The following is a 10,395-nucleotide window of genomic DNA, read 5'->3' as shown; positions in this document are numbered from 1 at the left end:
ATAGTTAACTATATTTTTCTTACAGTATAAGACACTTTTTTCTAGGCTAGTAAATTTTGATTAAAAAACTACTCGATGCAATAGTTCTAGTAATCATGCTCTATGAGCATTAGAATGATAATCCGAATCTTAATTTTGCTTGTGCATGAAGAAAAACCCTCACCGAGAACCAGGTTACTTAATAGGCTCACCTCCCAAGGAGGGTTGAGGACACGACTACTCAGCCTTACCTGTCCCAACCATGATAAAGCAAGGCCTCCATGCACTAGCAGGATTAGATCCTGGGCCTTCAGCTTGACACATGGCCGCACTGACCACATGGGTGAAATACATGGATTGTTCAGCATACACAGTAAAAGATGCCATTCTTGTTAAGCCCTATGTATTTTATTAGGAAGAATGCAGTGACTTTAAAATAATACAAAGAATGCATCAAGCTGCCAACTACTATATCCACGTGTGATGAAGAAAGTCTTGTCATTTAAATAATAAAAGATCAATGCTTCAAATCTTTTTAATGAAGGGTCGATCGACTAAGTCCTAACTTGGGATATTAAGAGAGAGAGAGAGAGAGAGAGACCTATTTTGCTTGGACTCAACTCTCATGCACATGGTGGGTTTGAGAGAGAGAGAGAGCTATTTTGCTTTGGACTCAGGTCTCATGCACATGCTGGGTTTGTAGGCAGGTCCACTAGAAGGCTAAAGAGGGTTGTTTCCACCGCAGACTCACATGGACCACGTCCAACTAATATAAATAATATGCTCTTAAACCTAAAGTCAAAGGCCAATTCTCCTATACTTTTTTCTTAACATTGGTTATTATTATCATTTTCTTCCATACCATAATATTTTTCAATTATAACCTAACCATTCATATGAGGTTAGCACGTTTTTATTATCATTTTGGCAGTATTTTTTTTAAGGGAATAATTCTCGGTGATATTAGTATACATAGATGTCAGATACTACTGCATCTGCTCTTTGTACGGATCATTTTTAGTGATTTTATTTGTTAAGGGATCCAATGACATCATAAGCAAGCAGCCGCGTGTTCGAATCCCCTGGCTGTTATCCCTCAGCTTTCTATCAAAAAGTAAAAGGAAAATAAGGGTGCCCAATGCCATATTTGGATGACTAGATTGCACTGTTATAATGGAGGGAAGATCAGAAGTAATGTGATTGCACATTTTTGGTGTGCTGCTGCACCTGATCACCCACAACCTACTGTTGGGCCATATACAGCTGACAGACTCTATCCACGGGCGGCTTGCTGACAGAGGCCCCCAGTATGTGCCATGTTCCATTGGAGGCCCTCATCATGTGAAATATACCCGTTATATTTTTTTTTTCATTTGAAGCCCTAAGCGGTAGCCTCAAATCTCAAAGAAGCCAGACGGGCCTGACTGTATCTTAAAAATGGACGGTGATCAGGTGCAGCGGCACAGTAAAAGTGTGCAATCACATTGCAACTGGGTCTATGTTTTGAATCCTATGATGGCTATCCTCCTGGTTGAATATAAAATAAAAAATAAAAAAAACCGTCTTTGTTTGACATGCAAGCTGGAGGGACATCAGAGTTCACATAAGATATTGAATTTTAGGAATGGATGGTAGATGGTTTTAATCTTATAATTTTTTTTTTATTTAGTTACACAGAGAAACCAAAGGCCTGAGAACAGGTAGATCATAGATCGACCTCCCAAGAGAAAAAAACTCCGCTGCTAGGACCCTTGCCCTTAAGGCCTATGCTGCACGTCGGCTTGTGCAAAGAGGTGACGCCCACAGGGATTGAACCTTAACCACCCTCACAATAGCCAAGGCCCATCTCCACTATGGCAACCCCCTCTTGGGATTGGTTCTTATAATTATCATGCTTAAAATCAAGAGGACAGATCAGGTGCAATGTGATGCCACACTCTCAGTGTGCTGCCACGCCTGATCACCTACTATTATTGAGATGCAACCGGTCAGTTGTAAGGCCCAAAAGTAGATACAGGGTGAAACACTATACAAATATGAAATTACATTGCACCTGATCCTCCCTCTAAAATCAAAGGGGTCTTGAGCACCTCATTTTTTTGAGTTGGGAGACAGGGATAGCATAAGTGACTGCTTATGTGACACAGCCCATTCACATGACAGCATTATATTGACTCCATAGCAACAGAATGCAGGCCGGCTCAAAATGCTGTCATGTGATTGGGTTGTGTCACATAAGCAGTGGATCCCAACTTGAGTTTGTGGGGCTAGAAAGAGAATGACACCCTGTTGTATGGCCCAATAACCCACCCTCTTTTTAAATTTTTTGTCCATACGTGAAATGACTTAAAAAATGAAGCTCTAAATAAAAACTTTCACAGTTTCCCTAACCAATTAGGTATTGATGGCTTTTTACAACATTATTGTACATGACAAGCAGCGCGGCTTAAAAGAGAGGGTGTCAAACTGTCTAAGCATATATTAGGTATGAGGTCTCAATTTCTTATAGAACTTTTGTACGTAGAGGGAGCACTAATAATCATAAGAAGATTCCAATGCAAGAGATCATGTAGAACTTACCAATGGGGTTTTATCAATTAGTATTGATAAAACAACTTAACAAATTAGCCAAAAATAACCAAATTAAAGCACTAACTAATCGGTAAAGGAATGATTGGGAGTGTGATTAATAATTGAAACGAATTGAGTTAACCAATGAAACTCACTACTTGACACATTATATGTGTATACATCCAAAAAATGACCAAATTTACACAATCTTATCAAAGATAGCATCAGCACAAATATGCTAATGCAATGATGTTATATGGTTACCGACCATGAGAAAAAGAGGCAAAGAGAACCAAAACATCCCAACTAACATTGAAGGCACGCATTGTTGGCAAAAACCAGTATGAAGAATGAAAATATACTGGAAGCCACCATAGTCGATCCAGACGAAGCTTGTATAGATGCGGGTGGTTACCGTTCTTCTCAGTCAATCGACACCGTCAATGAACCCAAGCCAGAATATCGAAAGGTGAGCCAGACTCATGAACTCAGAGAGAGAGAAATCATACACGTATGTGGTACTCAATAACTACATATGCTCTTATGGTAGTCTTCATCAAGCTACCATGGATCTCTCCTATTTATAGGGAGATCTGAGAGAGGCCCATAATGAGTCTATAATGGGCAATAATGAAGGTCCCTAATGGGCATGAATAAACTCATAGCTGTCTTGTAACACCTCAAAACCCAAAAGCCTCTCCCATGTATGTCCCTTGATATGCCCATGTCAATATAGGTCACATTTAGGTTGGATCTGATCCGATCCGAAATTCAACAATTTTCCATTTGACTTATTAACATGAAAAAATACATAATCAAGGTTCTTTACCGTTATCTCAATTTAATTTTCATGTGGGCTCACATGTTATTCCGTATCACAAGAATGAATCATATGTGTCATGAAAATGAATACCTTTATACGAGATGTCATATTTTCATTTACTACAATATTATTCATTTATAGTATTTTTGCATGTTAAGATTACCTTTATGAATTGTTGGCCTCTAACCCCTTTTGTTGCTTATTTTCAAAATTGATATTCTGTTATTCTCTCTACCCAAATGAGAGATACTTTATACAGAATCAACAATGCACAAAACCATAAAATATTAATTTAGTTTCATAAATGTGATCACATATAACCACAATGTATTGTCATACATCAAAAGGAATCAAACATACATATCCTCATTACATGTTGAGAATATAATCCCAATGCTAGCCATTTAGTAAAGAGCTCTGCAGTTATTTTCTTCGCACCGATTGTATTAATACATACTAAATGATTCTCGATCCTTTCTTTAACAGCAAAGTACTTTAATTTTATGTGTCGATATGAGATAAATTTTTTGTTATTATTCGAGAAGGATACAACAATTTCATTATCACATAAGATCTTCAGTGGCCTCCCAATAGAGTCTATTATACCAAGACCCACAATGAAGCTTCTAATCCATATGTCCTAAGATAAAATCTTATTTAAATCAGTAATTTATACCTCAATAGCTTTTAAAAATTCTTTCACTATCTTGTAGTGAGAGATGATACCTCGAATATTCTTAGCTACTCGCGATTATAAAAGCAACAAGCTAAGATTATTTGAGTACTTTTACTTCTCATAATTAGCCTTTTGAGCGCTCCCACTTCTTATAAATAGCCTTCTATTCAACTATGTTATTCTTTATATGAATGAAAGATTAATCACTCTATACAAGATTCATATCTCGAAAAGGTAAATATGAGACCCTTTATTATTCATATTTTCTAAGGCAAACATAATAGTCATTATTGTTTTACTTTGGTGAAAATAATAATACTCTGAGTTGTTTCGTCTTCTTACTTAATGAATTGATTTCAATTGGTGAAATTAGTAGATCATGTAACTAGAGGTAATTTGGCACTGCACTTTTAGGTACAGACATGCTTCATGGGCTAGTGTACACATCTATTATTACACCCTATGTGAATTTGAAATACAATAACCTACCTTTGAGTAGAATCATTATTTCATAAAGTCACACATAATCTCAATAAATTTTAATCTCAACACTGTCCAAAAAACCCTCCATCAACAAAACTCAAATTACTTTTATGATAATCAGAGTGAGTTGATCAAAATCTTTTACCGTAAGTTCATATAAAGCATGTCATAACACAAATAAAGTGCTTACATTCATAATCTCATGCATAAATAATCATGGATAACTAAAAAAATAACATAAAACACACTGTATATCATGTTAAAGTTACCAAAAATTATACAATCAATGATAAAGACATGCATTTACGAGTCATATTCGGAATTGAGATCTTAAAATGGCCTAAATGAGTCCTTAAAAATCCTAAACCAATCACAAAAAACCTTAAATCGGTCATAGAAACCCTGAACCATTCTAGAAACCAGTGAACTGGTCAGGAAAACCCCTGAACCTGTCACAGGAGGCTCGAACCAGTCTTATAAACCATTGAAACGATCTCAGAAGGATCGAACTGATCCCTAAAAAGCCAGAAGCGATCCCAAAATGCATGAACCAGTCTTAAAAATCATTAAACCGATTTTTAGAATGTCTGAATCGGTTTTAGAATTTCTGAAACCTGTCTCAAGAACCCCTAAACCCATCCTAGAAGGACTGTATCGGTTCCTATATTGATTCTATCCTTAATGGGTTAAATGGTTCGGTTCTTGACTTGAACTGACCAATGGTTAATGACCTGGTCCACCCAGGAATAGTAATGGGTCCTCGATCGGGTCTCAACGAGTCGAGACTAGACTCGGCCCACCCAAAACTCCAACGGGTCTAGGTCCCGAACCGGGTCTGATAGTGTCAGACTCAAACCCGATCCACCCGGCACCCCAATGAGTTCGGGTCATGGACCTGGTCGAACTTAAACCGTTCCACTCGAAACTCCAATGATTCTGGGTCTCGGACCGGGTTGGACTTAAACCTGGTCCACCCGGAACCCCAACAAGTCTAAGTTCAACCCGATTGGACTCGGGTTTTGGGTGGACTAGTTTGAGTTCGACTTGATCAGACTCGATCCGAGACCCGAACCTGGGGCTTCTTGAAAGTCCAGTCCCTCACTCCCACTTTCTCCAATCCTAAAATGTAGGACTGACACTGTTAGGAGAGTGAAAAAGAACTCTTTTCTAAGACACGGGGGCTCGAGATAGATTGACCTACCACCACGACACTCTAGTCATAGCCCAATAATGGAGATGTATTTCACTTACCCCTTCCCTACCTGGAACTGGCACTGGTGGAACTGACACTAGAGATAATTCTAACAACCAAAGAAAGTTAAGGCAAGTGTGGGTGAGCCCTCCCGCTCAGGACTCTGTGAAGGGAGACATTTTGCTCCACTTCCCTAACAATAAATAGAAACAATGTTAGTCGATTCTTTAGATTTTGCCTTTTAGATTGGTCTCAAAAAGTCCTCCTCTTCATACAGGAAAAGTAGATAACAAAACATACCGGAAGCTACCATAGTCGATCTGGATGAAGCTTGCATAGATATGGGTGGTTGGCGTTCTTCTCAGTCAATCGACGCCCTCAATAAACCCAAGCCAAAATATCAAAAGGTGAGCAGGACCCGTGAACCCAAAGCGAGAAATCAAACATGTATGTGGTACTCAACAACCATGCATGCCCTTATGGTGGTCTTCATCAAGCTATCATAGATTTCTCTTATTTATAAAAAGATCTGTGAGAGGCACATAATTTATCCATAATGAAGTAGTCGAGGTCCCTAATAGGCATGAATGAACAGTTGTAAGACCTCGTGCAACCCCTCAAAACCCAAAAGCCTTTCCCATTTATGTCCCTTGATGTGCCCATGTCAATATAATCTAAAATCCAACATACATGATATAGCATCATCTACGCTGACATTAACTCATATCCAAACCCAAGGGCCTAAAATTGTCTCTAAGACTAACCAACCAGTCATGGCAAATGCTTTGGTCTAGCCACTAAGAGCCAACTTCGTGGCACCATCTGGCTCATGTGAGCCTGTCCATATGTAATCATAATTTTCATGCAAAATATCTTTGATCCCACGACTAATGGATAAGACAAGAAGACTACCTAAAATTTCAAAGCAGAACCAAATTAGATGGATAAGACTAAGAGTCCTCTTTAATCCCACTGATTGGCATATGGGGTTGGGCACAAATGCACAGCAATATCTTTGGACTCTCTCTCTCTCTCTCTCTCTCTCTCTCTCTACATGCTGCTGCGTACAGCTGGGCACATAATTAAATGCTCAGCAATATCGTTGGACTCTCTCTCTAGCCACGATGCTGCCACATACAGTTTTCCTGACCCAATCATGGAAAACATGTTAAAGACATGTTGCCATTTGTCAATAAGTAGTGGACCCAGTTGCTAGAAGGGCCGATTCAAAAACAAACTCAAGATAGGACTAGGGAAATTGTACTTTTCATTAGAGATTCACAACCACCCAATGCGCTCCAATAAGTTCACATCAAAGTACTTATCCCATTCCTTTTTGGAGACATCATTTATTGTGATTCTTTCATTTCATCTTGTCACTCCCAACGTTCTGTGTGTGCATTCCCCCATCATTTTCAGAATTAAATTTTGTCCCTGCTGTGTTTCCCCATCATCTGTGCAGCTCTTGGGCTAAAAAATATCTTTGCTTCTTGCATCATAAACCCTGCTAGCTCTTACTTTTTAGACTAATCATTGCACTTAAGGGTGTCAACGGGCTTGGTTTACCCGGACCAGATCCAGACCAAACCCTAAAGGGTCACGGTACGGTGGCAAATAAGAAAACCCGATTAAGACCCGGGTCCTGACCCAAAAGTCCCAGGTCCAGACCCAAAAGTCCGATTAATATATGGACTCGGGTATAGTTTGTGAAATTTCATATCAGACCCAGGCCCGACCATAGTTTGGATTAAGACCCACAAATTTTCAATGTAAATATTATAAAAAATATTATTTTACCCGGTCTGGTTCATATAGTTCTTGTCGGGTCCGGGTATGGTTTGTTTTATAGTAAACCTGATTAGATCCAGGTTCAGACCCGATACCATAACCGAAACCGACCAGTTGATACCCCTAATTGCACCGTGTCACACTTACACAACCGTGTTAAAGGAGCAACCTCAATGCTGGTGTCTGTTATATCTCAACTTGACCCAGTGCTTCTTGATATATCTTCACTCAGACTTTCCTTCAAGTTGTTTGTGTATAGCCATAACGAAGTCTCTAAACATTGACCGCACATCACCTATTTCTGAATAAAATTTCATGCCTATAAAAAAAATGAAGTCCCTAAGCAATGACCTAAGCTGGACCTTGTTTATACATCCAAGAAATGAGGTGTTTGATGGGGAAGGGAAAATGTTAAATTTCAATTGGACTCAGCAGTTCCAAGCTGATTAGCTGAGCACCGAGGACCATGGGATCTCTAGTTATCGCACTCGTTGTCTTGAGAAGACATGGTCTTGGTTATGGTTGCAAATTGGTTGGATATAGGTTGGGTCAATACTGGTTCAACAACGCCATGGGACACCCACTTGGCATGAGTTTGAAAGAGAACTCTTGAAAAGATTCTGACCCTCTCCCGATGTTAATCATAATGCAGAGATAAAAATTTAAAGCAAAAGGTTCATCCAAGAGTACCAAGCAAAATTTGAGAACCATAACACCGTGTAGAGATTGATCCAAACCTGGTAAGCACATCGAGAGAAAATTAGGGTTGAGCTCATGGCTCTTGACCCTCAAACTTTATATGAGTGTTTTGTAAAGGCTCGAGTTGTAAAAGAGTGCATGAAAAAGACCATTTATGTAAAAAAGCCTAGTTGACCCCCTAATAAGTTAGAAATGCACACCCCAAGTAAAGAAAAGGGTGTCAAGGTCAAATTTGTTTTCTCATCAAAATCAAATTCATTTGCACGGCCCAAATGGTGGATAGGTGCAACAAGGGGTTATGCTACAACTACAATGAGAAGTGGACTCACATGCACAAGTGTAAAGCCCTTAAGTTGTTTGTAGTATGCGAAAGCGAGGATGAGAGTGAAGATGAACAAACTAATACCATGGGTGGAAACAAACGAGAAAATAGAACAAGGACATGAAATCTCTTAGCATGTTCTTGTTGGTGTGTCTGTTCCAAATTCGATGAGGGTGAAGGGGTGTATGCATAAGTAACAAGTGAAAGTGCTTGTTGACACCGGATTGACCCACAACTTTGCGCGAGAATATGTAATGTACATCTTTAGTTGTCATGTGAAGGAGCAACCCTTCTTTGATGTGATGGTTGGGGATGACAGTCACTTTAAGTGTGCGAGCGTGTGCACCAAAATGGATTTGGATATCCAAAGATCCAAATTCAAGGTGAATCTCTACATGCTACCCATGAAAGGTGCTAATATTGTGTTAGAGATAAAGTTGGCTCTTATCCCTAGGAAGAGTTACACTACAAGAAAACTGTGTATTAGCGACAGATGTCAGTCGTCGTAAATTTGTCGCTAAAGACGTTAACAACGGATTTTGTGATGAACTAGCGATGGATAGCGTCTGTCGCATAACCCTAGTCGCTAAACTATGACAGAATTTATCTGTCGCCATTCTGTCGCTAAGCAGTGACAGATTAACGGCGGATCATGTCCATCGCTAAATAGAGACTGATTTGGTTTTATGACAAAATTTAATCTGTCATTACTATTTGATGAGGGATACATATCGGTCGCTAATGTCCGTCGCCAATTTGGTGACGACCATTAGCGATAGATTAAATTTCATCGCAAACCGATGACTGCTTCAAATTGACAATGAAGTAGCGACAGATAATATCCGTCGCTAATTTTAAAAAAAAATTATTTTTTTTAAAATTTTTTGAAACTCGAGACAATTTCTCGTTATACAATTCATATAACCTGCTTATAAAAAACAAAATACACATAAAAAATACATATACAGGTGAAACAAATTTAACACAAGTTCTAAGTTAAGCAAACTTTAACAACCAAATACAGTCCTTGCCAAGTTATAATTAGTTAAAGTACGTCAAACAAATTAATCACAATTAATCTAATCCTCGCCAAGATTTTGGGCATCATCCTTTTTATTTTTTTGATTTGCCCCTCCCTCCATGCCTCCATCAGCTCCTCTACATAGATCATCTCCAGCATCCTACAAGAGAACAAAAATGTTAGTATTTATAAACAAAATATAATAAAATAAATTATATGCAATGCACATAATCTAATGCAACAAAGTAAATGGCTGAATGACACAGAGAATAACAATAAACTGAAGGACATTAATAGAATTCAAATATGTGTTCTAAGACTTAAAAAAAAATGTATAGTGACTCAATCATGCAGATATGTGTTCTAAGTTTGTCAAAGAATTTCACAGTGATTCACGCATGCATATATAGTTTATAAGGCTGTCAAAAAAATGTGTTATGTATCACAATCATGCATATATGTGTTACAAGACAGTAAAAAAACTTTCATAGTGATGAAATCATGCTTATATGTGTTCTAATGTTGTCAACAAATTTTTATATTGATTCAATCATGCTTATATGTGTTCTACAGCAGTCAAAAAACTTTTATTTCGATTCAATCATGGATAAATGTGTTCTAAGAAAAAAATTATAGTAATTCAATCATGCATATGTGTGTTCTATGGCAGTAAAACAATTTCATAGTGATGAAAGCATGCTTGTATGTGTTCTAAGGATGTCAGAAAACTTTCATAGTGATTCAATCATGCATATTTGTGTTTTAAGGTTGTCAAAAAACTTTCATATTGATTCAATCATGAATATATGTGTTCTAAGGTTGTCAAACAACTTTCATATCG

The sequence above is a fragment of the Nuphar pumila genome, chromosome 7 (assembly GCF_984573655.1).
Source record: "Nuphar pumila chromosome 7, dmNupPumi1.hap1.1, whole genome shotgun sequence".
NCBI lineage: Eukaryota > Viridiplantae > Streptophyta > Magnoliopsida > Nymphaeales > Nymphaeaceae > Nuphar > Nuphar pumila.
Note: the sequence above shows the minus strand (reverse complement) of the source record.